The sequence below is a fragment of the Vicugna pacos genome, chromosome 1 (assembly GCF_048564905.1).
Source record: "Vicugna pacos chromosome 1, VicPac4, whole genome shotgun sequence".
In the NCBI taxonomy this organism is placed as follows: domain Eukaryota; kingdom Metazoa; phylum Chordata; class Mammalia; order Artiodactyla; family Camelidae; genus Vicugna; species Vicugna pacos.
Genome location: NC_132987.1, coordinates 6,462,324 through 6,487,575, shown reverse-complemented (window position 1 = coordinate 6,487,575; position 25,252 = coordinate 6,462,324). Strand labels below are relative to the sequence as shown.

Below are 25,252 nucleotides of genomic sequence, written 5' to 3'. Positions count from 1 at the left end.
TTACTGCCCATGCTCGGCTAGATTTCTCATGATAATTTAGCACCACATATGGTAGTTATGAATAAGCATCGATAAGAGAAGTTTTCTAATCTTTTCCACATGCCCCAGAAAAGGAAGCTTTTTTTTTTAAACTTGAGAGAGTCAATTAAGTTGAATGAGTCAATAAATATGAATAGTTCCAAACGTGGTCCAAAACTCTAACCGATAGAAATTTGGAGTTGGGGATTTTCTTTGTTGCAAAGTGATAGAGAAGTAATTGTTAGTATTATTCTATTACTGTCCTCGTTGTCCTTTAGACATCCAAAGGGTTTTTAGTGTTGAATGAAATGTCTAGAAAAGCAAGATAGATGATGACAAAGAACTTTCATCCTAAAAAAGTCACAAATCTAGGAAGATGGGAAAAAGAAGAAAAACGTCACCTTCACTGTTATTTTCTCATTTCCTCTTTTCCCTTCTTATTACAAAGAACAGAGGTGGTCGGCAGAGCGCAAATAACTGGCACGTGCACACAATTTGGTGTCTATAGTTCCTCAGCATCAACAGAGCTGTGACTTCACCTAAAACAATATCCCCAAACATGATGAGATCAGATAATCCCTTGTTCCAAAATGCAGTTAAACCAGGTAACTTGAAATCTCAATAGAAGGGAGCAGGTATAGCTCAGGGGTAGAGCACACACTTAACATGCATAAGGTCGTAGGTTCAATACCCAGTACCTCCATTAATGAAAAAATAAATTAAATTAAATTAAATTAAATTAAATTAAACTCCAAAAAAAAAACCCAATAGACAAGTTCACTTGAGAACTTTTGCTGTAGTAATAATTACCTGAGGTCAGAAAGATTCCTCTAAATCTTTGGCTAACGAGTGTCCAAAGTGTGGCAAGAAAAACAATGCAGTACTCTTGGCTTTTCTCATTTCAATCTTCAAAATTTCTTTTTTAAAATTCTCAAGGATTCAGAAGGTATTTTTACCTCTGAATTTAATAAAGAGGGTGCTCTTTAAAATACAGCCTACAAATGTGTGTGCTATAGGGTTAAATCCTTGAAGAGTCTGTGTTCATGTAAGGATGGTAATTTTAGTTTCATTAAAAAATGCAGGCACAAGAAAAAGAATAAAGGATCATGGTATGGGACAATTGATAGTTTTTGGGAACAGTTTACATTTATCTGTAAACTGTAATGTCAAATTGCATACCAGTTAAAGAAGAATAACTACTAATGTTTAGGAAGCAGTAAGAAAGACCCACCACATGGTGAAAGGATACAGTTCCTACTTTTTCTTATTTTTTAAAATAAATCATGGAGAAGGAATATTGTATCACAAAGGTAATTCACACACCAGCACAGGAACTGGATTTTGGTCTTAAATTTACCATGGACTACTTGAAGAACCCTCCCTGAGCCCTCATTGTCATCAACCTCAGAATTTGGAGGAAGAGCAGTGAGGGAGTAGACCAGATGATCTTTGAGATTGCTTACTGTGCCGGAATCAAATGAATTCTAAATCTATCGTAAGTTCCATTTCACACATACACACACATAAAAGAGATAAAAACGCCAGTTGTTATCTTTTTCCCAAGGCTTTGGTTTTGTTTCAGACCTTATTTTGGAAAGGGAAAAAAATCACAGATGAATCACTGCAAATTATGATACTAGTCATGGATCTTATCAAAATTGGCGACTCATCCATTTTCAGCAGTTTTGCTAGCCATGGGAAAAATGCAATTTCTCGTCTTCCTCCAAAGGCCAAATGGACATGATTGCATCTTTTCTCCAATCTATAGAAAAGAAAAAAAAATGCTATGACCATTCTTTATTGTTTTGTGTATTTCAAGTATGATCTATAGGAATAAAATTGTTTAAGTCCCTTTTGAAGTCAGTCTTTCCAAAAGCCTAATGGTCATGTCTGGATTTTCTAGCCTTGGAGTGGTCATATTTATTGTAATGATTATTACTTATTTATTATTTATTCTAATTTGTCATTACTATTATTTATTTAATGTCCAGTTTTATTCTGGCCCATAAAAATGCCAATTTTATGTAGCAGTAAGATAATTGAATTTTGAGTTAAGAATAGATATATTTGTGTCCAGCTTTGCTGCTTATAGCAGTGTGACCCTAGGCTTGTAGTCTGTATAAGTTAGCCTTAATTTCCTCACTGGCAAAAGAAGGAAACTAATAAAATCTGTCCAATATACTTCCCAAGGTTATTGTAAAAATTAAGTAAAATAATTATGTAAAACCAGTTAAAAGTTGCTGAGCATGATGCAACTAATATTTATATTAAATATTATTTTCCTAAATGTTTTGTTCTAAATGATTCTGTACTCCAAGGAACATTGAAATTCTATACACATTTTAAAATGGGATTCACTATTCATTTTAGAATTTTTGTGTGTTCTTGGATTTGGGGATGTTCAGTTCTGCATACAGAGCCAAATTCTTAAAAACTTAAAACATGCCTAGCTACTCCAGAATCAGTATAGATATAAAATGTGAAGAAATGATCCCACTGGCTCAAGTAACATGCTGATAGCCACAGAGTACAACTCACTTTAATGTCCATGACTGATGGTTTGTTTAAATGTACAGAATGCAAATGTCCTCACAGACCTGAAATCTCAGTCAGTACTACTATAAGTGTGATGGCAATAATTTAGAGAGAGCAAATTTTCAAATTTAACCTTTAACTCAATACTATCCAAAACTTTAAGTCTTTTCCATTCAAAAAAGTGACTGTTATTCAAGTTTCCCTGGGCCTCCACAATGAAGGGAGTTTTTGGTCATTGAGTTCACTGCCAGGAAATAAACTGAGAGTAGTGATTGCTATAGATCTATGGAGAGATTAAGAGTTTGCAAAGATGGTGGAAGATGCTATAAAGTGCCAGTTCCATATGCAGCAACACGGTGAGAAAGTTTCTTTTAGCTTTCTCAAAGAAGATCACTATAGTAACCTGGAAATTTAATAAAGTTCCTTGAATATAAGCAAGTCTGGGGAATTATTGGTTTTGAATTACTGGCAGTAGTGAAGAGGGTTAAATACAGTTTCAGAATGAAAATTAGTTTTATTTTGTCAGGAAGTGAGTGAGCAAAGAGGTGCAAAGGCAAGAAAGAGAAAGAGAGAAGATCACTGGGGCTGATACCAAAAAGTACAACCTAAATTCAGAGATGACAGAGCAGGTGAAGACGTGCAGTGTGGCCACCACAATGTCACCTACAGCTGAGAGTCAGAGAGAGAGAGAAAGAGAGTAACAATGCATACATGAAGCAAATTCACAGCCATTTGCCTTACTACTTGAGTTCTGAATGAGATCTGATCTCTTCTCTCTCCCAGCTGTTTTAATGCTCTCATCAGAAATAGTAGAAAGAGATAAAATCTCCAAAATTCATGGTTCCTTCTTTCCTGCAGCAAACTTCGTTGCCATACAGTTTCAATGAACATTGGTTGTGAAAGTGTAGCTCTAGGTTGAAGGAAATCCTACAAGATCTCCTGATGAATACTGTGTGAAAGATAAAGAGGAGTAGAGGGAGATCTCTAGATTCCAGGCTGAGCCATTGGGAAAATAGAATTGCCCTCAGGTGAGATGGGGAAGACTGACTTTAGCAAGTTTGGGGGCAGAGAAAGCAGGAATTTAATTTAGGCATAATTATCTTCAGATATCTATTAAGCATAAAGGATAATGTCCAGTGGACAGTCAGATGTACGAATCTAGATCTCAAAAAAGAGGTCTGGGTTGGGTGTTTCAACTCAGGAGTCATCAGCACTGAGAGATACCTAAAGCCAAGAGACTAGATGAAATCAACAGGCAAGTGAATGAAACTAAACAGTGTCAGAAAACTAAAGACCAGGAAAACAGACCAGTGACCAGTGAGATAAAAGAAAACCAAGAGAACACATCTGGAAGACAAAGCAAGAAAGAGTGTCTAAAAGAAGGGAGTAATCAATGATTACAAATGTTGCCAGTGTGTCATGTAAGAAGAGGACTTGAGAGCAGATTTGACCAACGTGAAGATCACGGCTAACGTGACAAGAGCATTTTGTGGGGAAGGGTGGCAGAGGTGGAGAAAACCTAACTGTGTGGAGTTCAGGAGATAATAGACATTTTTGAGAAAGAACAGATGCTTTATTTTCAAGGAGTTTTGTGATGGAGGAGAAAACAGTGGTAGCTGCTGTGAAAAGTAAAGTTAATTGAAGGCTTTTTGATGTGGAAGAAATTATACTATGATTGAACATTGATGTTATGTGTGGCAAGCTCCTGGAACCAGATTGTCCCTTGGTAACTGGTATTATCTGTATTCCCTATGAACCCTTTCTTACCCTTGGTCATCTTGGCTGTCAGTATTTATGTACTGATACTTCCTAACTTATAAGTACCTGTGAATAGAGCAACAAGTCTGGCTTGTGCCTGAAAGGGATGGAGAAGCTCAACTACCAAGAAAAATCTTCTCCTGTTTTGGGGATCACCTGTTTTATGACATCCCAGACAGCCAAACTATTTCAAGGAGAGTCACCGTGTTCACCTCCAACCACCTAGGGTACATCGCACCTGTACCAAGAGACACATATTCCCTGAGAAATGCCTCATTCTCTTTGGTACAACATCAACACCTTTTCCCAGAGAAACAATGTTGTAATGATGCTTATATCCTTAGCTTGAGACGTCCCCCACATCTCAAATCTACGTAATTCATGTTACAATTGAAATACTATGGAAAGAAGAAAAGAAAGACTGGAAGACATGCCAGAGCTAGAGGAGAAGGAATGTGATTAATTGAGGAGAAGAGTCCTAAATGTGTGACAGGAGGTGATGCAGCTGAATGGGAAGGGGTAAGTTTATTCCATTGCAACTACAGACACTCATATAGGATTTGGTGATATTAAAAAGCACCTGTTGGTTTTGTCTACCTAGTGTTCAATCTCTGTTTTCTGATAGTAGTCCCTTGATTTTCCCTTGGAAAGTATCACTCCATTGTCACCTACTGGCTTGGTAGCACATGTATCTATTTCTTGTGCCGTTCTCTTGGCAAGCAGTAGGCAAAAAACTCAAGGATGAATAATCAACCCCTCCTCTTGAAAGAAGTGACACAAGGAGGGGAAAGGGCTGCTTGCCATGGGAATTCTCTTAAGAGACCATCTACCGGGTCCTGCTTCCCAGACTCGGGGCTCAACTTTGGTCAGTATGCTCTCCTACATCTGTGCCAGTGCTTCACACAGTCATCAGTTTCATTTAGTCTGTATCCACCCTGTACCTGTTGGTAAGTGTTTTGAGTATAATTTCTAGGTTGCCCTGGTCCCTGTTTATTCCAAGCCTCCTTCCTTCAGCTCTTTCTTTATATCTATGAGTTACCACGTGGCTTAAAAATAGGTTCCCTTTCCCTCCTTTTATTCCTTTGGATTAAGTTTAGCACAGCTACTGGCCATGGATTTGCAACCAAAGGATGCCAGAGTGTGGACTAGCCTGGATATCTGATTGCTACTGTTGACTTTCAAAATGATTTCTTTTCACTCACCTATTGGTAGTATGGGATCTGCCTTTGTATGCAACTCTAGGTCCCTTTGCTACTTTTACTCGGTGACTTAATATAATCTCTCACTATTGGGTAGCAATTGGAATTAGCTGTGAATCAGGGACTACTGCCTGTGCTTGTCACGTCCTCCATGACATGTCAACAGATTAATGCTTAATACCCTGTTCCCTTATTTGCTCTTGGAACCAACAATAATTATACAATAAATAGCATTGAGACACCTCCTATGAACATAGAAGGATACTTGAAATCTTTTATATATTCTAGACTGTCATTTGGGGGGAAAAAGAGATCCTTTGTCTATTAAAAATTCTTGTTAATGTATAAAATGGAAATTAGTTATCTAGATGCCACTCTCAAGAGCCTTTTGCTCTTGGCTATGAAACCTTCATTTGAAAGCCTTTTCCTTTGAATTCTCTGCCACAGTTTTATGGGATGCTCCATGTAAACAGATGCTTCATATAAATTTCATTTTTATAGGTAGCTAATATACTAATATCCTACAGGGGTAATTTAAGCTCCCAGGTGTCCAAGTTTTAACTAGGCTACAAAGAAAATTTAGCCAAGGACGGCAGGACGAACCACCTAAGCTAGAAATGTCATGGCTCTTTCATGAGGCATAAGGATTTCAACCAACTCCAAAATAATGTCACACAAAGAACAATCTGGCTAGGGAAGAGACTCCATTAACTGAGGTGAATCAAGTTTATAGATTATGTCTGGGCGATTTAGAAGTAGGAAATCCTCGTATCCATTATTTATATACAGAGTTCCCCATTGAAACTTGGAGCAGTAAAATGTCTCATAATGAGATGGCATCAAAATACCAATTCTTCCTACCAGGGTTACTATATTCTGAGACTACAGAGGAGGGTTCATGCTATTAGAAAGTGTATAATGCAAAAACAGATCAACAGTACTTACACACAAACACATACACGTTGTATTTCTGCATGTTTCTGTTGAGATGAAATTTGAACCTTTGCAGGAGAAGCCACTAGCCAAGCTTTATATGCAGAAACTAGCCAGAAGCAGATCTTTGACTCTTCTCTAAATACAAAAGTTATCTTTGTTAGTAATTCAAACACAAGGCTGGGAGTCCCCCCTTGCCCTGGTGTAGTAGACCCTTTATAGCTGCCTTCCCAACATATGTAGAATATTGAGCTCAGAACTGGAAGGAGGTTGATATAGTCACTAAAGGGCAAGAAGCTTTCTGGGAGAAAGCAGTCCCTTCTCTTTGGAGGTGGGATACCGTAAGAATGCCTGCAAAGGATTAGCCTAGCTGCTGAGGTCTGTGAAAACACAGACGATAGAGATGAGACATCAGAAGGAGGGCCAACATAATGTCTGCACATAGGTGGCTCATGAGAAAACTCAGCACCTTTCCCCAGCTGGGGATCCCTTAGGCATAAAAGAGATGCTTTAGGGCCAGTGTGTGTGAGCTCAAAGAGCTGTAACCCAGCACCACAATGAAGAGGGAAGCAAATCAGAGAGTATCAACTATCAGACGGTGTGGTGGCAACAGAAGTAACACCACTGTTCAAGGAGGCTCCAGCTAGGGATCCAGAAGTCCTTTCCCGTGCTCCAAAGTGTCGTTCAGAAGCCAGATGAGCTCTTTCAAGCGTGCAAGTCACAGGAAGCTTTGACAATTTGGGGGAGCCATCGGCCTGAAGAGAAATTGCTGGATTTGCTCCTAACCTGGTGTGAGAGTCAATGCTATGTATCAGCTGCTGAAAGCTACGGTGCCCAGCTCTTTGGTCAGACACCAGTCGAAGATGTTGCCATGAAGGTATTTTGTAGATGCGATGAACATTTCCGACTAGTTGATTTTATATAAAGGAGATTATCCTCAACAATATGGATGGGCCCATATCGCATCTAATTAGTCAGAAGGTCTTAAGAGCAGAAACTGAGGTTTCCTGGAGAGGAGAGAACTCTGGCTCCTGAGTTTCCAGCCTGCTGGACTGTCCTATATAGGATTTCAAACTTGCCAGCCCCACAATCACAGAAGCCAGTTCCTTAAAATTAGTCTCTCACTGTATTTTTTTCTCTTTTTCAAGTGAATAGCCCTGTCTTGTCTTTTTGTATTTTCTAGAGTTCTCAATTTCTGCGTTTTATATATATATATATATATATATATATATATATATATATATATATATAATGTATGTATTTTATATGTGTGTGTGTGTGTAAAATGGTTCTGTTTGGCAAACCCTGACTGACACCCCTAGGCAGATGAGCTCTTGAATGATTTTTTGGGAAATGCAAAGTATATGACTGTGTGGGTACCCCCAGCTGCTGAGACAGTCTCTTTTGATTACAGACCTACACAACTGATAAATATGGACATATTGTTCCATCATATATCACTTAAACCTTAAGCACTCACAAGGCGTTAAAATAATTTACAAAGAGTTGTACATTTTCCCGATATAAGCATCACCTCTCTTTCGTAAGGAACCTTCCTCATCTCTCTCTTTTTAAGTACATTTTCTGTAAATTATCTTTGTAGCACTATTTTCTACTCGAAACGAAACTACAAAAAAAGGGGAACCCCAAGCAGGCTCTTTTTGTATCATATAGTCAAATAGCCCCAGGAGTTTGGCAGAATTCCTAAATTCTCTTACACGTTTCAGAGACAGGTAGGCAGGTATCCAACAAAGGCCAGGGCAGAGTGTGCCTAATGAACAACTGAGAACTCTAGGATCCAAGGAGAAAAGCTATTCACCTGAAGAGAGGGAAGAGAAGTGCAAACCAAAGAAACCAGGGGGGAGGGTAGAGCTCAGTGGTGGAGCACATCTTAGCATGCATGAGGCCCTGGGTTCAATCCCCAGCACCTCCATTAAAAACAAACAAATAAATAATAAACCGAATTACCACTCCAAAACAAACAAACAAACAAAAAACAGAGGGGCCAGAGACCTTATATCAAATTAACTCATTCGTTCAAAACTGACTAAGCATTTACTCCTCGTAAGAGTCCCTGGTGCCCCTATGGTACACAGCTTCTCCCCTCAAGGGCATAAAAAGTAAAACCTGGAAAGCGACTGTGATGTGTGTATTCTGGTTCCACTTAATATATGGGGAAACTGAATATGAGAAAGACAAGGAATGTGGTGCTTCTAGAATGTATCTATAAAGTAAGAATAGAATAATAAAAACAACTGTACACAAGACGGAAGCTATGAGGTCTCCCTCATCCACGTGGAAAGGGGAGATGGGTGAGTGTTCACAGAGGAGGAGTGCTCGATACAGGGATGCCTGCAAACAGATGGACATCCACAAACCAGAGCTACGTGCAGCTCTTTAGAGGTCCTAACGCCCAAGGAGATATCAGTAGTGGTGCCCAAATCCTTCCATCCCCACCAGATATAATTCAAGACAAAACAGTACTTAATATTTTCTTCAGCTGAAGAAATCCAGCAAAGTTCTGATGGCTTCCTCCATCATTATCACTTTACTGCTTTTCTTAAATTCACACAGACTTTCAAAAATAATTTGGGGGAGGTGCTTCTGCTTTGCTGGTTCACAAATTCACTCTTAGTCTACCTGTACCAGGATGCATAAAGCCTGATTGGCACACAGCCACTTTTGCTTCATCAATGGCTGCTTTCTTGCCATGATGGCAGAGTTGAGGAGCTGCAACAGAGACCAACGGACCGCATAGCCTACAACAGTCACCATCTGGACATTTAGAGGAAAAGTTTGCCAGCTCTTGATCAATAGAGTAATTCAGCACAGGGAGAAATGCAGAAAAGGTCTGCAAGTGGTTCTCTGCTTACCTGGGAAACAGGCTGATAATTTCCTTGAAAGCCTCACAGGATGGCAGTTAGTCTACTGGGTAGTTAATTGGGTTCCGTTACTTAGTTAGTTTACCTTTATGGACACAACTTCCAAATTCAGTCTCCCTTTTGCGAGGAGATCACTCAAGGCTGGACTAAAGATTATGAAATTGATGTGTGTGCAGAGTATGTCCTATTTACCAGACCATTGGTTGCATAACTATCCTGTCTGCTCTTCCCTCATGGAGGCAATCATAGCCAAACTGACCGTCGGAAAGTTATCTGATGACCACGTTAGTGGAGAGAAGATTCTTGTCTCGTGGAGGAAAGAATTCAAGGGCAGTCCACAATAAAATAAAAGCAAGTTTATTTAGAGAGATACACATTCCACAGGCAGAATGTAGTCCATCTCAGAAGGGAGAGTAGCCCTGGGGTGTGGAGGTGATCAGTTTTTATGGGCTGGGTAATTTCATAGGCTAACAAATTGGAGGATTTTACCAAATTTGGTGGTGGTGGGGTGTTCAGGAACTGGGCCACCGCCCACTTTTTGGCCTTTTACGGTCAGCCTGGGAATTGTCGTGGCACCTGTGGGTGTGTCATTTAGCAGCTAATGTATTACAATGAGCCTATAATGAGGCTCAAGGTCCACTGGAAGGTGAATCTTCTGCCATCTTGGGCCTGATTGGTTCTAACCAGTTTGCACAGTACACTCAATAGCTACATCATTCTTTTAATGGTTTTGCCCTGCCCCTTCCCCTCCTGTCTCACCACAGAATCAGAGGAAGGGCTGAAGTGAATTGCATTGGCAGGGGATGGAGAGAGCCTAAAGCAGCCATTTTACACAGGGGTAGCCCTGTTGATGGAGCCAGAATCCCAGAGCTTGTGGGCTCCCCCGCAGTGCATGCATGAATGGGCACTGTTAGGCTCTGCCCAGTCATCTTCCTTTCACTGGGCTGCTGGCCTCCCTCCTTATGACACAGCCTTTCTTTGAAAAATCTGAATTTATTCAATGAGGCTGCAAGGTCAAGATCTGCTCTCACTGATTGCTTTTCTTTCTTGATTTTCAAGGGCATCTCTCTGTAGTCTTCAAGTTCAACCTGGAGGCACTGATGGCATTCTTTGGCTTTTCATTCACACAAGTTGAGAGTCAGTGCAGTTCTCAGTGCCATGCCCCTTGCCGTGTGCATAATTACTTCCTCGGGAACTCGTTTGGTGCCACAAGCATGTGTTCACCTATACAGGAAGGTGGGGCTCATTTAAAGGCCCTAAAACCTTATCAAATCCTGATTTATACAGGTAACCACATCAACAGACTCATCAAAATCCTGCTGGGTAGTGATGATCACTAAATGAAACGGAACATTTCTCTCCCGACTGACTCTGACTTGGAATATATAGTAATCCTCCTCATACCTTTTAGATTTCTGCACTTCTGTGCTGATGGCAAAGCTCTCAGCCCCACTGACCACGTCTCTCCTACTTTGTAAGGTGTGTTACACCAGGATTCTTGGGAGTTTTCTGGCACTTCCTTGTCCATGTGGTCAATAACTTAGCCTAACACAGAACTGATTATTTATTAATTGCTTACTCCTTTTTATTACACTGGCATGAGACAGTTTAAGCTAATGCTTGCTCTTTGAAGAAATGTTTGCAAGGCAAAAAGGTTAATCCCTTTAAACCCTTCGAAAGATGGGAAAAAGAGAAATAATATTTTCGAATCTAATCATTGTGTTATGTTCTCTTCACATAAAATATTGACTTTTAAAGCTCAAAGCATATACCTATTTCACAGATGCAAGTTGAGGCTCAGATATGTTAAGCAACTTGTTCAAGTTCTCACAGCCAGGAAGTGGTAAATCCAGGGGTACAAACTCAAATCCACCTTCCTCCGTGGCCTGATCTCATTCCATCACATGGTGTTATCTTGTTTCAACATCAGATAGCTCGTAGGATTGTCTTCTCTTGAAGCCACTGATGCATTATCATGAAAAGCATCTGATTTGGAACATATTTCTGGTCTCAGATTTCAGAAATTTACCATCACATACACAGCTGTGTCAGATAGTTTCCGGAAAAAGATAGAGATCATCAACATAAAGAAATGGATATTGCCATCATCTTCCCACAACCCTAACCCTCCAGCGCCAAGGAGCGTTAGCTCCAGTCAATATCCATTCAAATAACGCGGCAGAGTACCTGCGACGGGCCAACCATTTGTGCCGAGCTTTGTAAAGGACTCTTGCCACAGATTGACCTAATGGCCGAACACACTAGCTACATCATTGCCAAGGAGCCCACCCAGGGAAGAACAAAGGAGTTCTGAAGATTTTGGAAAAAAAACCATTTTTTTTAAATCACTGCGACTTCCTTCTGAATGTGTATAAATAGCAGAAAGACACCAGTGGGATCAAAACTCCGTTAACCACACAGCTAATTTGCTCTCTGTCCAGAGGGGCTGACACCAAACCTGCCCAACCAGGAAATCCTGTTTGGTAGTGAATGCTCATGTTTACCAAGTCACTCCACTATTTCCAGTCAAGAGATTCAAGCAGTCCCTGGCAGTGGCATCAGCACTCGTTAGCGTCTCTGCTGCCCTTCTTGGAAGCTTTCTTTCTGTCTGCTGACACACTTCAGGGCTGTTACATCTAGTACCACCTACAGTACACCAGACTATGATACAAGATGGGGGTGCTGACCAGGAAGAGATTGGAGAGCGATTTGCTCCCGGAACCTCGGTGTCCTCTTCTAAAAAATGGGACTGGTACCTCTGTCTCGGAAAGGCATCAGAACATAAATGAAATAAGGTTGGTATGATGTTCATTCATGTAACAACAACAAAAAATGATCAGACACTATCAACCAAGTACTGTACCAGGCACTTGAGGATACAGGAATAAACAAAACGGGCAGTGCTCACATTTTCCTGGGTCTTTATTGTAGTGGGGTAAAGAGACATTAAATGAATAGTCACAGAATACGCTGAGCCGTTAACATTTGTCACACGTTATAAAGAATGCTACAAAGTGCAGAGTGCTATCAGAGGATATGATAAAAGCTCCCCGTGTAGGGTGAATAATGCCTCCCCCACAAAAAAGATGTCTGTATCCTCATGCTCTGAATCTTTGAATCTGCTACCTTATATGGCCAAAGGGACTTTGTAGATGTGATTAAGAATAGAGAGATTATCCTGGATGGTTTCGGTGGGCCAATCTAATCACAAGGGTCTTTAAAAGTGGGAGAGGAAGGCAGAGGGATTGTTGACCACAGAAGAGGAGGCTGGAGTGATACAGTGAGAGGAAGAGCTCACCTGTCATTACTGGCTTTGATGATGGAAGAGGAGGCCACAAGCTAAGAGGTGCAGGAGGCTTCTGGAAGCTGGAAGAGGCAAGAAAATGTTCCCCTAGGGCCTGCAGAAGGGAAGAAGTGTTAACATCTTGGTTCTAGCCCAGGAAGACCTGCGTCAGACTTTGAACCAGTGGGGCAGTAGGATGATAAGTTTCTGTCTGTTATTTTAAGACCTTAAATGTGTGGTAATTTCTTGCAGCAGCCATGGAAAACTAATAAGGTCCAAAACTTCCTGGCAGGGAGAGGGGTCAGAGGAAGCCTCTTTGAGGAATTTAAGTGAGATTTGACAGGTGAGTTGGAGTGCCTGGCCCACTCATTCCCACCTCCCCCCCCTCACGTCACATCCCTCAGCCTGGCAGTGACACCCATGGTTTCCTCTGGTGGCCGCTATGTTTTCCTGGCTATCGGAATTGCCAATGCTAGAAACACAATGGGTCTCTGGGTTTAAGAACAGACTAGGACGAGGATGGGTATAGATCAGTGGTAGAGCGCATGCTTAGCATGCGTGAGGTTCTGGGTTCAATCCCCAGTACTACCATTAAAAAAATACATCTTAAAAAAAATAGAGTAGGTTCCTCCTCAGTTCCTGGTAGTAAGAATTGATTTTATTTTCAATCTCAAAAGTGAGAGACTCCTAGACAGGTGAAGAGGTAGCACACACAAGTGGCACCTCACCAAACAGCTGGGTGTGAACACGGTTCACGGACTGCACAAGCCACGCATTGTAACTTCCAGCGCCTCACGATCGGGGCGGGAGGGGTTGATTTGATTTCAATTTATTTATTCTATTTTCAAATCATAAATAAATAAATCATAAATGTAACACTCGTCTGGCAGAGATGTGTGTTCTACTAAATGGACCTACCCACATTCAAGGAAAGCGTCCCACCCCCCTCAAAAAGCCAAGGAAAACCAGAGATCTTGCCAGAGCGTGTCTTCATCAGACCTTTCGAAGTATGCGGCAATCATGCATATGAAGGAGAATTCTGAAGTCGCTTCACCGGCCTATTGGTTTGAAAAGGTGACCTGCCAGTCCCGGGATATTTGGGTGGGAGGCATTAATCAAGCATTCCTTTGTCAGTGTTAGTTAAATATAGTGAAATGATCCTATCTGCCTGGGCTGTTGAGACCTGTCAGAAGTAATCTGCCCTTTCTTGAGGATTCGCCAAACGGGTTTCCATCCCAAGTGACTCAGTCATTTACGCCTGTTTAAATACAAATCTCACTTACCTCCACGAGTCCTGGCTCACCCTTAAAAACTCCACGTGTGCTTAACATGCCACAGTGCAGAAGGGGGTGAGAACTGTTATGGATTCTTCTCATTGCTTGGAATAGTACAAGGAACGTGGCCAAAGTTTCCTCCAGAGAGCTGGGGAAAGCAGAAGGTAACTTGAGAGCAAACCACAGAGACAGTAAATAGGGATTCTCAAGCTTGACTTGGGAGCGTAAACTCGAATTACATTTTATCCTTACTCCCCCGGACCCTGCACCAGGAAAGCGAAGCATTATCTGAGCAATGTGCAAACAAGGGGTTGCCAAGCACAGCTTAAAAATGGCTGGTTTGTACCACATGCTGAAGATTTATAACATAGAAGACAGAAACGAAATCCTCTGTCACATGAACAGGTGTTTTTAAAATTGGAACAAAGCTGAGAGCTGTCCCCTTCCTTGTCACAGGGAGCACTGCTTGAAATTTTGTTTTAAAGCCACCAAATGGGTTTGACTATGTTTCCTCCTTTCAGGTGCCAGGATCTTTGCACTATGCGGCTGCAGCAAGAGGGGTCACTGTGGTTCCAGCAGCAGGAATTGCCAACTTTCTACCCAAAATTGGCTTCTGGATATAAGAGCCTTAAAAGAGCTCACTGTTTCACCCCACTATTTCTCTGGTAGGAATCTCTTCCTAATACACTGTTTGGCGATACAAAGAAAGATTTAGGGGCCAAGATGTGTGTCCTGGTTTTGTTTATAACTGAAAAAAAAAGAAATATAAAATAAAAGAACACAGTCAACAAAAAGTTAAATTAATTATATGCATCCCCAGAAAGGGAATATTCTGTAGCCATCAACAATTGTTTATAAGAAGTCTGAAGAACAAAACAAACAAATTTTTACTCACTTAAACTTTTCTGTACTTCTTTCTGATTTTTTTTTAGCAAAGATCGTGATTTGTCTTGTTTGTCAGGAAACAGAAAAGTATCTGAAACTGACCATGAGAGTATTGATACATTAACACAATGAGCGGCACTAAAAAAGGCTTCTCCCTTTAAAACAGTTACACACAAGACTCAGTATTTAATATTACTCAACCAACTCTTCATCACTCAGATGATCTTGTATATCTGACCACATATAAGAACTACCAACTGGTATTACCTCTTCTATTCTTCTACCTACCCTCTGGTGGAAAAAGCTGATGGCAAATTTGTGTTATCCTCCTGCGAAAAAAAAAATCTTCTATAATTAATTTGCCAAACAAGTCCTTTACTTCCTTACTTTGACTTCGCACTGGAAGACGCCCTCTCATATTAGCTCATGCTCATAGGAAAGGAAAATTTGCATTTATAAACTCACAGAAGTGCCATTAAGCTGAGAATCTTATTTCAGTTTAAACACACTTTTCTTTTTATGGTAGTGCTTGTCATTCCTTTCCAAGTGGGTGATAAGCTTGTTTTTGATTTGTTTATATTGTCTAGAACAAGATTTTGAGTTGATATGTTTCAATAAAGCCTACTGAACATATAAATGAAGACCTTAGATCGTGAGTTTCTCTCTCTCTTTTTTTTTTTTTTGGCTTCGAAGAGCATTGCTTAAATTAAATTTTATGCTGCACCCCAGTATTTTAAAGAAGTCAAAGATTGGCCGGTCTAATTAAAGTGGAGGTGGGGAAGGACCAAAATTCAGCATGACCATATAATTCATCATGCACACTAGAACATTCTTGGGAGTGAAAGGAGGCGCTTTTCATAATTGCACCGGGGCAACATATTTTACACATCATTCCTTTCTGCTTTAGGAAGAACTACAAGTTCAAATTGCCCAGAGCCAGTCAAGGAAATGATCAGGAATAGACTACATACAAAGGAAACTCCAGTGGGGGGTGGAGGTGGGAGGGAGGTGGGTGGGACCGTAATTGAAGTCCAGAGCCAAACAATAAGTTGGACAAAATATATGTGTGCAAAACCCAGACAATGGGCTAATTCAGTCAATTTATAAAGTGCTGCACAAACAGTGAGGAAAGCATGACTCTCCCCCAAAATAAGCAAAGGGTAGCTGTGCACGGCAGCTTACAGGGGAGAAAGTAAGCAATTGGCAAAAATCAGTAAAAATACCCCAAAAATGTTTACCTTGATCATAATGAAAGAAATGTTAATCAAAACAAAATATCGTCTTTTATCTGACAAGCAAATGGTAAAGTGTGAGAATAGCTGATATTAACTAGCCTCTAGGGAAGCAGTTGTTCTTAACACTGACGATAACCATATTAACAAGTTAAAAACTTTTTAGATGACCATTAACTAATAGCTGTTAAAGTGAAAATATATATTGTCTTTTTTTATCGAAGAATAGTCAGTTTACAATGTTGTGTCAATTTCTGATGTACAGCATAATAGTTCAGTCATACATACACATGTATCTATTCTTTTTCGTAGTCTGTTTTGTTATAGGTTACTAGAAAATATTGGATATCATTCCCTTTCCTTAAAAAACTAAAAATAGACTTACCCTATGATCCAGCAATCCCACTCCTGGGCGCATCTGGAGGGACCTCTAATTCGAAAAGATGCATGCGCCCAATGTTCACAGCAGCACTAGTTACAATACACTATTTACAAGACATGGAAACAACCTAAGTGTCCATCGACAGATGACTGGATAAAGAAGTTGTGGTATATTTATACAATGGAATATTATTCAGCCATAAAAAAGAATGGAATAATGCCATTTGCAGCAACATGATGGACCTGGACATCGTCACATGTATTGTTTTTGACCTGACACCTACACAGCTAGAAATCAACTTGCTGCTTGCTGAAGTAAACCTATATACAGCTAATGTGAGCCACAGTCTGTCGCAGCAAAAAGGAACTTGGAACCAACGAAATGTCTATCAATTAGGGAAGGAGTAAATATTTTATGGAATGGGACACTGTATGGTGGAATCCTGTGCAGCCAATAACATAAAAACTGTGGTAGTTTTGTATGTTCTGGTAGGGAAAGAAACCTCAAACACATAACATTAAGACCAAAAACCAAAAGCAGGGTCGGAACACTGTGTATATCATGGCTTTTATTGTGTATATTGTTAAGAGGTGGCTTTTAGGTATTATGTGTGGATGGATTTTTAACATCACATCAGAAAAAATGAGCAATGGTTGTTTATGTTAGAGGGATTGGGGCAGGGGTGGGGCTGGGGGCTGAGTGTATTTTTGCTCCCTGTTTTCTACCTTTTTCCTTCTCTGAATTTTCTAAATATGTTCATGTGCTCTTCGTATAAATTTTTCAAACGTCAGCCGAGGTTATCTGTGTGGTTGGATTATCCTGGTAAATATAAACGGTGGAGAAATTATGTTTGGGGAAGAGAAAATGGGAAGCCTGAGACAAGAGGGCTTCCGGGCTTATAAAATCACACCACTGCCATTAACAGTGAAAAGAGTTTGAAAACTAAATCTCTTCCTCTGCAAACTATTGAGCACTGGAGCCCTCCACTCACCCCAATACTGACATTACAGAAGATGCCATGCCTCGCCCTCTAGCAAGAGGATGAGAGACATACCTATAAGGGGTGTAGGAGCAGAGAACGCATCCATGATGGATGTCAACGTACGCAAAAAAGAACCTCGAATATGCACCCCACCTCATCTTTATCCCTGGCCCTCAGTAACTGGGTGAGGCCACTGCTTCTATGGAGCCTTTCCTGACATCATCCTCTTAAAAGACAAATGCTGCAGTTTTGCATGAGACCAAAATATTCATGCATTGACCACAGCCTTCAGAAAAGATGCCTGGCTGTGTTAGGTGGAAGTTAGAACGAGGAAACTGAGCCCTCCTCCACCTGCATGGGGAGGATCTTCTAGAAAGCTGCCAGCAGAGCAGCCCCCTCACAGAAGCCCACCAGCAGGCTGTTCCCAGACAGGGCAAGTATGGAATGTGGGAGAGAAGGAAGGGCATGTCCCAAGCACGAAAGAGTAAAACTAAAGGGACCACTTCCATTTACACATTCAGCTCTCTTCCCTCTAGCCCAGCAGACATGTGACTTATTAACGAGGGTTTTTGCCATCCTTCTGTTTAATTTGCCAAGCTAACATATTTTTCAGAAGCAAGATACGTGCATTTATGATATCTCCTACAAATACAAATTCCTCAGCAATTTAATGATGGGCTTTGCTCTTTCACAAAAAGAATATGAACTACTACTAGATAGTAGGCATTTACTCCTGCCCCACACCATGCCAGGGGCTTCATGTGAAACCACCCCTGCAGAATAGGTACTATTATACCCACTTTACAGATGAGGAAACTGAGGCTCAGAAGGGCTGAACAATTTGCACATGGTCATCCAGCTGGCAAGTGGCTGAGTGCCTGGTTAAGTGTATTATGGGTCCTATAAATATCACCAAAGTTAAACTGAATAAAGATGAGTTTTCCATAAGAGTTTGGCTTCTCGCATCATCGTGTGTAAATGACATGCGGGATTCTACACAATCAAGGGACTGTGGAAGTCACAGGAAAGGACTCAGCTTCAGTTTCCTCCAGCACAGAGAACTGTCTGCAGTGATGGAAGTGCTTGACCCAGGGCCATCCCATCGCACCTGTGGCTGCTGATCACCTCTAGGTAGCTTCATGTGAATGAAGAACTGCATCTGTAATTTTGTCTAACTTAAATATGAATAGACACATGGCTACCATACTGGGCGCCACAGTTCTAGCCAAAGTCGTTCAAGAAATGTTTATTGGTAAATGGATTCAAAAGGAGAGGACATAGAGGGAGAAGTAAGGATATAAAAATCACAAAATATTTAGAGCTGGGAAAAAAAAAACCTTTATGAGACCATCTCATCCAACCCACTCATTTTCCACAGATGTGTAAAGTGAGACCCAGAGAGAGATGAAGCAATTCGCTAAGGACGCACAAGCTAGCAAGGGGCCAGAGAGAAATCCCACCTTTTAAAGACATGAGGATTAGCCATGGCGGTAAAACAATTGCACAGAATTGAGTTAAGCTAAGGAAAACAATAAAAGGATTTTCTGTGCACTTTTTTGAAATCTGCACGAGGCAAGGAAAAAGCGACAAACAGTCCTACGTAGAGAATGGCTCTCCTGACTTCTTACTGAATCTCTCTGTATCAGTGAGAAATAATTTAAGGCAAGATTTCCCCAAGGCAGGGACACAAGTAAGTGTAAAGTTACCTGCTGGTTAAACCTATACCCTTCTGTTAGGGAAACACCGAGCACCTTGGAATTGTGTTTTGATGTCCCAATTCTGTTACCAAAAAGGAAAAAAAAAAATCTGACTTCAAATTACAATATTCCCTAAACTACGCCCTCCTTCTCAACTTCTACCCCCGAATGGAGAGAGTCCTGCAGACCTCCCTTACAGAGGAGCTCTTCTGTTTAATTAGGTTAATAGGTTACAGATAGGTTAATTGGGTTAAATCCTGGGCAGAGCGAACGTGCTTTCTAATTGCTGCTGCCACCGTGGTACCTGGAGCTGAGCTGATCCTCGGTGCACACTGGTCTGTATCTGGCTCCCCAGAGACCCACTTAAACGCGGCACAGGGTGGTGACTCACATGTGGGCACTCTCATACCCCTAAACTACTTGGCAAAGGCATTTTGAAAAAAGTACTTTCTGCCTTATAAATGATCTCTTTCAGGTTTCCAGTGAAACAAGTCATTTAAAAAAAATTTTTTTTTTTTTTGACAAATGAAAGGGGGAAAAATGCCTTTTCAAATCCAGGGCACTTGAAAGTTTCATTTTCCTGTTTTAATTTGCTTTGGCGTTTCAAGGGAATAATAATAGTTTTTTAATGCCAAAGGTGGCTTTCATCACTCAAAGCCCTCTAATTTCCTCCCATACTGCAAGTAATGTGTTAATAGTTCCAAAATGAAATATTACCTAAAACACAACTTGGTAATTTTCCTCACAGTTCAAAGTTATTTGAAAAAGAAGCGTCACCTTTTACAAATATTTACTTTGCGACGATGGAAGACGCTGCAAATTATCTGCAATAGCTTCCATTCCCTTCTTTTTCTGTGCCATCTTTGAATATTCTGCTGGGGAAAAAAAATGAAATAAATGGGGAAAAGGAAAAAATCCCTCCCCCTTCCTTTTCATGTTCTAATACCAGATTCCATCTAAGAATCTGAATTCTCCCTTTAAAATTAGATCATGTTTATATATACATATAATATATATATATAGAGAGAAAAAAACTTGGTATCTCCGGTCTCATTATAAAATACACACACCAAAGAAAGGATGTGCACAGAGGCCATAGAGAATTTAAAAGATTTATTTATGATGTATTACTGTAATTTTTAATTTAGACATGCAAATTTTTTAATTTGCACCGACTGCTTTGCCTTAATGGTTTTGATTAATACTTGGAGGTAGTGTTTGTGAAAGAGATTTATACTGTGATTCATCTGCAAAATAATCAAATCATTACCAGCTAATGACAAAGCTGTGAAAAATGATACAGATATTGTGTAACTTCCAGCTATGGCTGAGCACGTGGAGGTACCCAATCCTTCCAGCAAATGTGGACTTGTGTTAATAACTGCTGGGAAGTTCGCTCTAGGTCCACTCTAATTTGGCAACAAAAAACATTGATCTTAATAAAGCTGTCTGATAAAAGGAGCGGTGATTAACATCCCGAACCCTCTCTTCTGCTGCTCATGCCAAGGTCCCTTTTTTTTTTTTTTCCAGGAATAAAATTCCACTGCACTTCCTGCTTATCGCTCCATCTCACCTCAGCCCTCTGTGAGTCTCCAGATAAGGCTACAGACGCCTAAGGAAGGGGGCCTGGGGACCAAAGGGTTGGCTGCAGGTGGCAGTTCCCCAGGGAAGAAAGCTTAGCACACAGAATTCCCAGAGTCTGAACTCCTGGCAGAGCCAACACCCCCTCCTTCCAGAACTCAGAGGCAAGTCCTCTTCTGATGGGTCCTTCCTGCCTGTTTCACTGTTTCAGCCACTCTGGTCTGAATGACTCTTGCTGTCTTGCTAATCCTGACAGAGTCAGCAAAAGTGGAGGAGAAATTTCCAGACCATGTCCAGAGTCAGCAGGACAAACTCTCAAGTGGTAACAGGAAACAGAAGAGGGCAGGAAGCAGAAAGCCACAGGTAATCCCCAAATCTTATTCCATCATTCTTGTCTCCACCGCACTGCTAGCCCAAGAGGCTCATTGGAGCAAATTTGGGTCTTACCTCCTGCCTGGCTGCACCCCATCAACCAAAGAATGAAAATGAATGTTTCTTGTCGTCTGTGCTCAGACCTCCCCCACCCACTCTTTCTTAATCCTCACCACCAACCTATGAAGTAGACATCATTAGTATTATTCCCATTTTACACATGAGTACACTTTACAGATAAGGAGCGCTCTCAAAGTTCACGAAAGAAAACCGGCGTGTGTTGGAGGCAAGACTTAGTTCTGGTTGATTCTAGCACCACAAACCCCATCTGTCAAAACCATGCCCTTATTTGTCTGAAGTTTCTACTGAAGAATGAAGACACCCAAAATGAGGGCAGGGCAGTCAGGAGAGATGGGGGTGACATGGAGGAAGGGCGTTCGTTTTAAAAACAAACAAACAAACAAGAAACCACCCCTCCAAAGTGTGGCTCAGCCAGAGTTAATACTGAAGCAATCCCATTTTTAACTCATTCTCAAGAAATTCAGCTCCCTTTTCATTTCGCTCCTCACAAAGGAAAAGCCCAGTGAGTGGCTAATCATTAATATTTCATTGAAAACCAATCCATATTTTTCTGTGATGGTGACACGGACATTTCTACTTCATCAGGAAGCCATTTTACAAAATTAGAAAAAGCAAGGCACCATTCTAGGAATGCACAAGCCGAGACTACTCATCATGATTATTTATTACTTCTTGGGTGCCAACTGGGCCCCCGCCGCGGAGAGAGAGTTACAGAAGCATCACGCGGAGGCGGACGGTCCCGGTTCCCTGGGTTCGCACGCCAGTTCCCATCCCCTGGCTACAGTGGACACTGCGCCTTTAATTACTGGTAACTGCCACTGCCCTGGAACCACAAAAGGAAGATCAGAACATCCTATCACTTTTCTAGACATGAAGAAAAATGAGAAGGGAGGCAATAAGCGTAATTAATTTTAACTAGAGCTGGAAGAGGAAAACTTTTGGCCGTGGTACCATACACAACATTTATCAGGAGAGCTTCTCTCCCCGCAGAGCCGGTGCCACTGATTCAGGCACGAAATAGGCGAAGTAAGCCAGAAAGAGAAATAAAAACACCATACGATATCACTTAACATGTGGAGTCTGGAAAACTGACACAAATGAACTTATTTACAAAACAGAGACAGACTCACAGACACAGAAAACATTACCAGAGGGGAAATGGAGGGGGATGGTTTAACTAGGAGTTCAGGATTTGCAGATACCAGCTACTGTATATAAAATAGATAAACAACAAGGTCCTACTGTATAGCACAGGGAACTATATTCAATATCTTGTAATAGCCTGTAATGAAAAGGAATATGAAAAGGAACATATATATGTATAACTGTATACCAAAAATTAACACAACTTTGTAAACTGACTATACTACAATTTTAAAAAAAGGAAAATATGAAAAAAATTTCTAAATTTAAAAATTTTAAAAAAGAAAGAAGCTGCCGTTTCAAAACAACAACAACAACAGGAGAGAAGAATAAACATAACACAGCTTTCGTAGCATCATGTTAGTTCAAAGTATCTGTGAGAGAAATAAGCGTATGACTTAATTGTGCGTGTGGCCCAGGAAAAGCAGGTGGCGATAAGCCAATAAGTTCAAAGTAAAGTTGAAATTCAAGCCATTCAGTGTGAGCCAACAGAATAAGCCCTTGGACAGATGGGCATCTTGTGTGATTCAACACAAGATGTAGGACAAGTAATGAGGCTGAAGTGTTGAAGGAAAGGGAAATACACTCTCAGAGGTAAACTTGCTTTCAAGTCGTCAGGACTTAGCTGAATAATTCCCCTAATGCTTAGACAAATAATGCTGCTAAATTCTTGGGAATCAAACCATGGATCCACCCCTCAGCTTCCGGGAGCTTCTAAAGGATGGACCGAGCAAGCCGTAGGGACAATTAAATCCCAAATATATTCATCGTGATCGTTTTAGAGAAGGGAGATGCTACCTGTCCATCCATAATGTGAGAAAAGGGACTAAACTTGACTCTAAACAATCTCAGATATTTTGGAGGAAGACCAGAACCAGAGCATGACTGAATACGGATTTTAGAAGCAATGCTTTTGCTGCTCACTGATCACAAATATTCTAGAATCCCATCCCTATCCAGTTCCCACAGCCTCCCTCCCCCAACACCATCAACAGTTAGAGCCTCAGTCACCTCAAAGAATTTCGGCTGTTGTTTAATGCAGGCTGTTTTCTGCTTCTGCCAACTCTCAACACGATGTTCTGCAACTCCTCATGTCTATCCAAAGTCACACCGCAGAACCTTCTTAGATAGTGGAAATGTTCTAGATCTGTACTGTCCGGTATGGTTGCCACAAGTCACAAGAGGCTAGTGCAGCTGAGGAAATTAATTTGTAATTCTGTTTAATTTTAATCCACTTAAATTCCTGTAGCCACATATATCTGTTAACTGCCACACTGGGCAGTGAAGCTCTAAAGAGAACGATGTCGATTTCACTGAAGGTGCGTTAACACAGATGGAGGAGTTTGCCTTGCACATGCATGCCGTGAGACTCTCTTCCCCAGACTCCCTTGCAACTAGGGGCAGCCATGTGACACAATTCTGGCCAATAAGAGAGGACCTGAGGGACAATTTTATTTTTTTCCTTTTCTATATAGAATCCAATTTTCCTATTTGCCCCCTTAGCTTTTCTTCTGCCTGGGGTATGCCCATGTAACAACCATCTTAAGGGCAAATGGTCTACATCAAGGTAGGCAAGGCAGGAAGTTGGAAAGGGGCTAAGACTTGAGAAACTTCCTGGAGCCATCACGCTAGTCCATGCACCAACCTATGGATTTCTGTGGTGGCATGGGACAAAGAGAGCCCTTGCTCATTTAAACTAGTCTTTGTTTTTTTAATGCTTGGAGCCAAACTCATATAACTAGAGCCCATTACAAAGGTGTGCCACATAATGAAGATCTTGGTGTCTACAGAACTGGTGTACAGTCCAGCCGTGGTACCCTGCCCACCCACTGCACCTGTCCATCCTCACTCTTCTCCGTGGGGCCGGCCCAGGGCAGGACTGTGAGAAGTGAATAGATTTCATCAAGTTGCCCGCCCCCTCCCTCCACTTCTCTTCTCTGTGTTCCTGTCCTTGTCCAATTCTTTGTAGCTTTCCTCTCTCCCTTCAGCGTTGCTGATTACTCTTGGATACCTCCTTAAAACTGGGGGATGCAGGGAGGCTAAGCTTTGTCATAGGCTCAAAGGTTTTAAGTCACAGGGAAGAAAAGGAGAAGAATCTGGACACTAAGGGTGTTCCCTTCCATTAAAAATATTTTCCGTAAGTGATTTTTTCTCTATGTGTCTAGATAAAGGTTTCCCTGGTCTCACTTCTGAGATCTTGTTCACGTTTCTTTTTTCTTTTCAGTGACTCTTAAGTGGGCATCTAGCGTGACCTCAGCTCCTGCCTGGCCATTGCAGTTACATTATTTCTTTTAATCCTCAGAACAACCCAAGGAAGTAAGCCTTGGGAAGACACCTGGGGACAAGGGTGGCTGTTTGACAGTGTTTCAAATCTACACACTGTATCTCTAGATAGCCGTCCACTAGACTCGTGGAAAATTCTTCCTCTTATGTGTATCCCAACTGCGTCTATGATGTCCACTTTACAGATGAGCAAAAATAGGGCAGAGGGCAGAAGTCCTTGGTCATAATGAGTGACAGTGGCAAGATCTCTGGCTGCAAGGTGGGTCTTTTTCCAGTGGAAAGGATGGAAGGATTGGGGTTTCTCTTCCCATGTGACCCTCTCTTGTGCCAGTGGCTGAACACAAGGGATCAGTTCCCCTCCTCAAAAGAGTTCCATTGGAGAATAAGGGAGAAAGGGCAAACTAGGGAGAGGTCCCCCACAATGAGAGAAGCAGGAAGCCCTGTGCCCTGCCCCGGCTAGCGTGCCCAGCAGAAAGGCACTTTCCTCTGCAGACATCCCCCAGGAGGTCAAAGGTGGTAGGAAGCTTCCTCACCTCACAGGGAAGTTGTGAGGCTTGATTCCAGTTTACAAGTAGTATCTGATCCAGCTATTAAAGATTCTCTTGTATTCTTTGTTCCCTCTGGTTTCTCTTTCCAGAGATGACTCATGGAAAGAAGATTGAGTGAAAAGTAGAGTGGAGGGAGAAGTGGAGACAGGCGTCTGAGAGCGAGTGGGAACAGAATAGGGGAGGG

General features: G+C 41.3%; 1 long non-coding RNA gene across 3 annotated transcripts; it reads right to left on the bottom strand.

Moving 5' to 3' along the window:
• Positions 1–1,563: 1,563 nt before the first annotated feature.
• On the bottom strand, positions 1,564–25,252 carry LOC140697085 (uncharacterized). 3 transcript variants are annotated; one of them, XR_012074155.1, is made up of 8 exons: positions 25,054–25,252; positions 23,249–23,431; positions 14,778–14,864; positions 13,892–14,030; positions 12,624–12,723; positions 12,013–12,083; positions 11,098–11,368; positions 1,564–1,780 (listed from the first exon to the last, which is right to left on the bottom strand). It is a non-coding gene; the product is annotated as an uncharacterized lncRNA (long non-coding RNA). The 3 variants fall into 3 exon arrangements; XR_012074077.1 differs by lacking the exons at positions 11,098–11,368; positions 12,013–12,083 and adding an exon at positions 6,456–6,581; XR_012074281.1 differs by lacking the exons at positions 11,098–11,368; positions 12,013–12,083.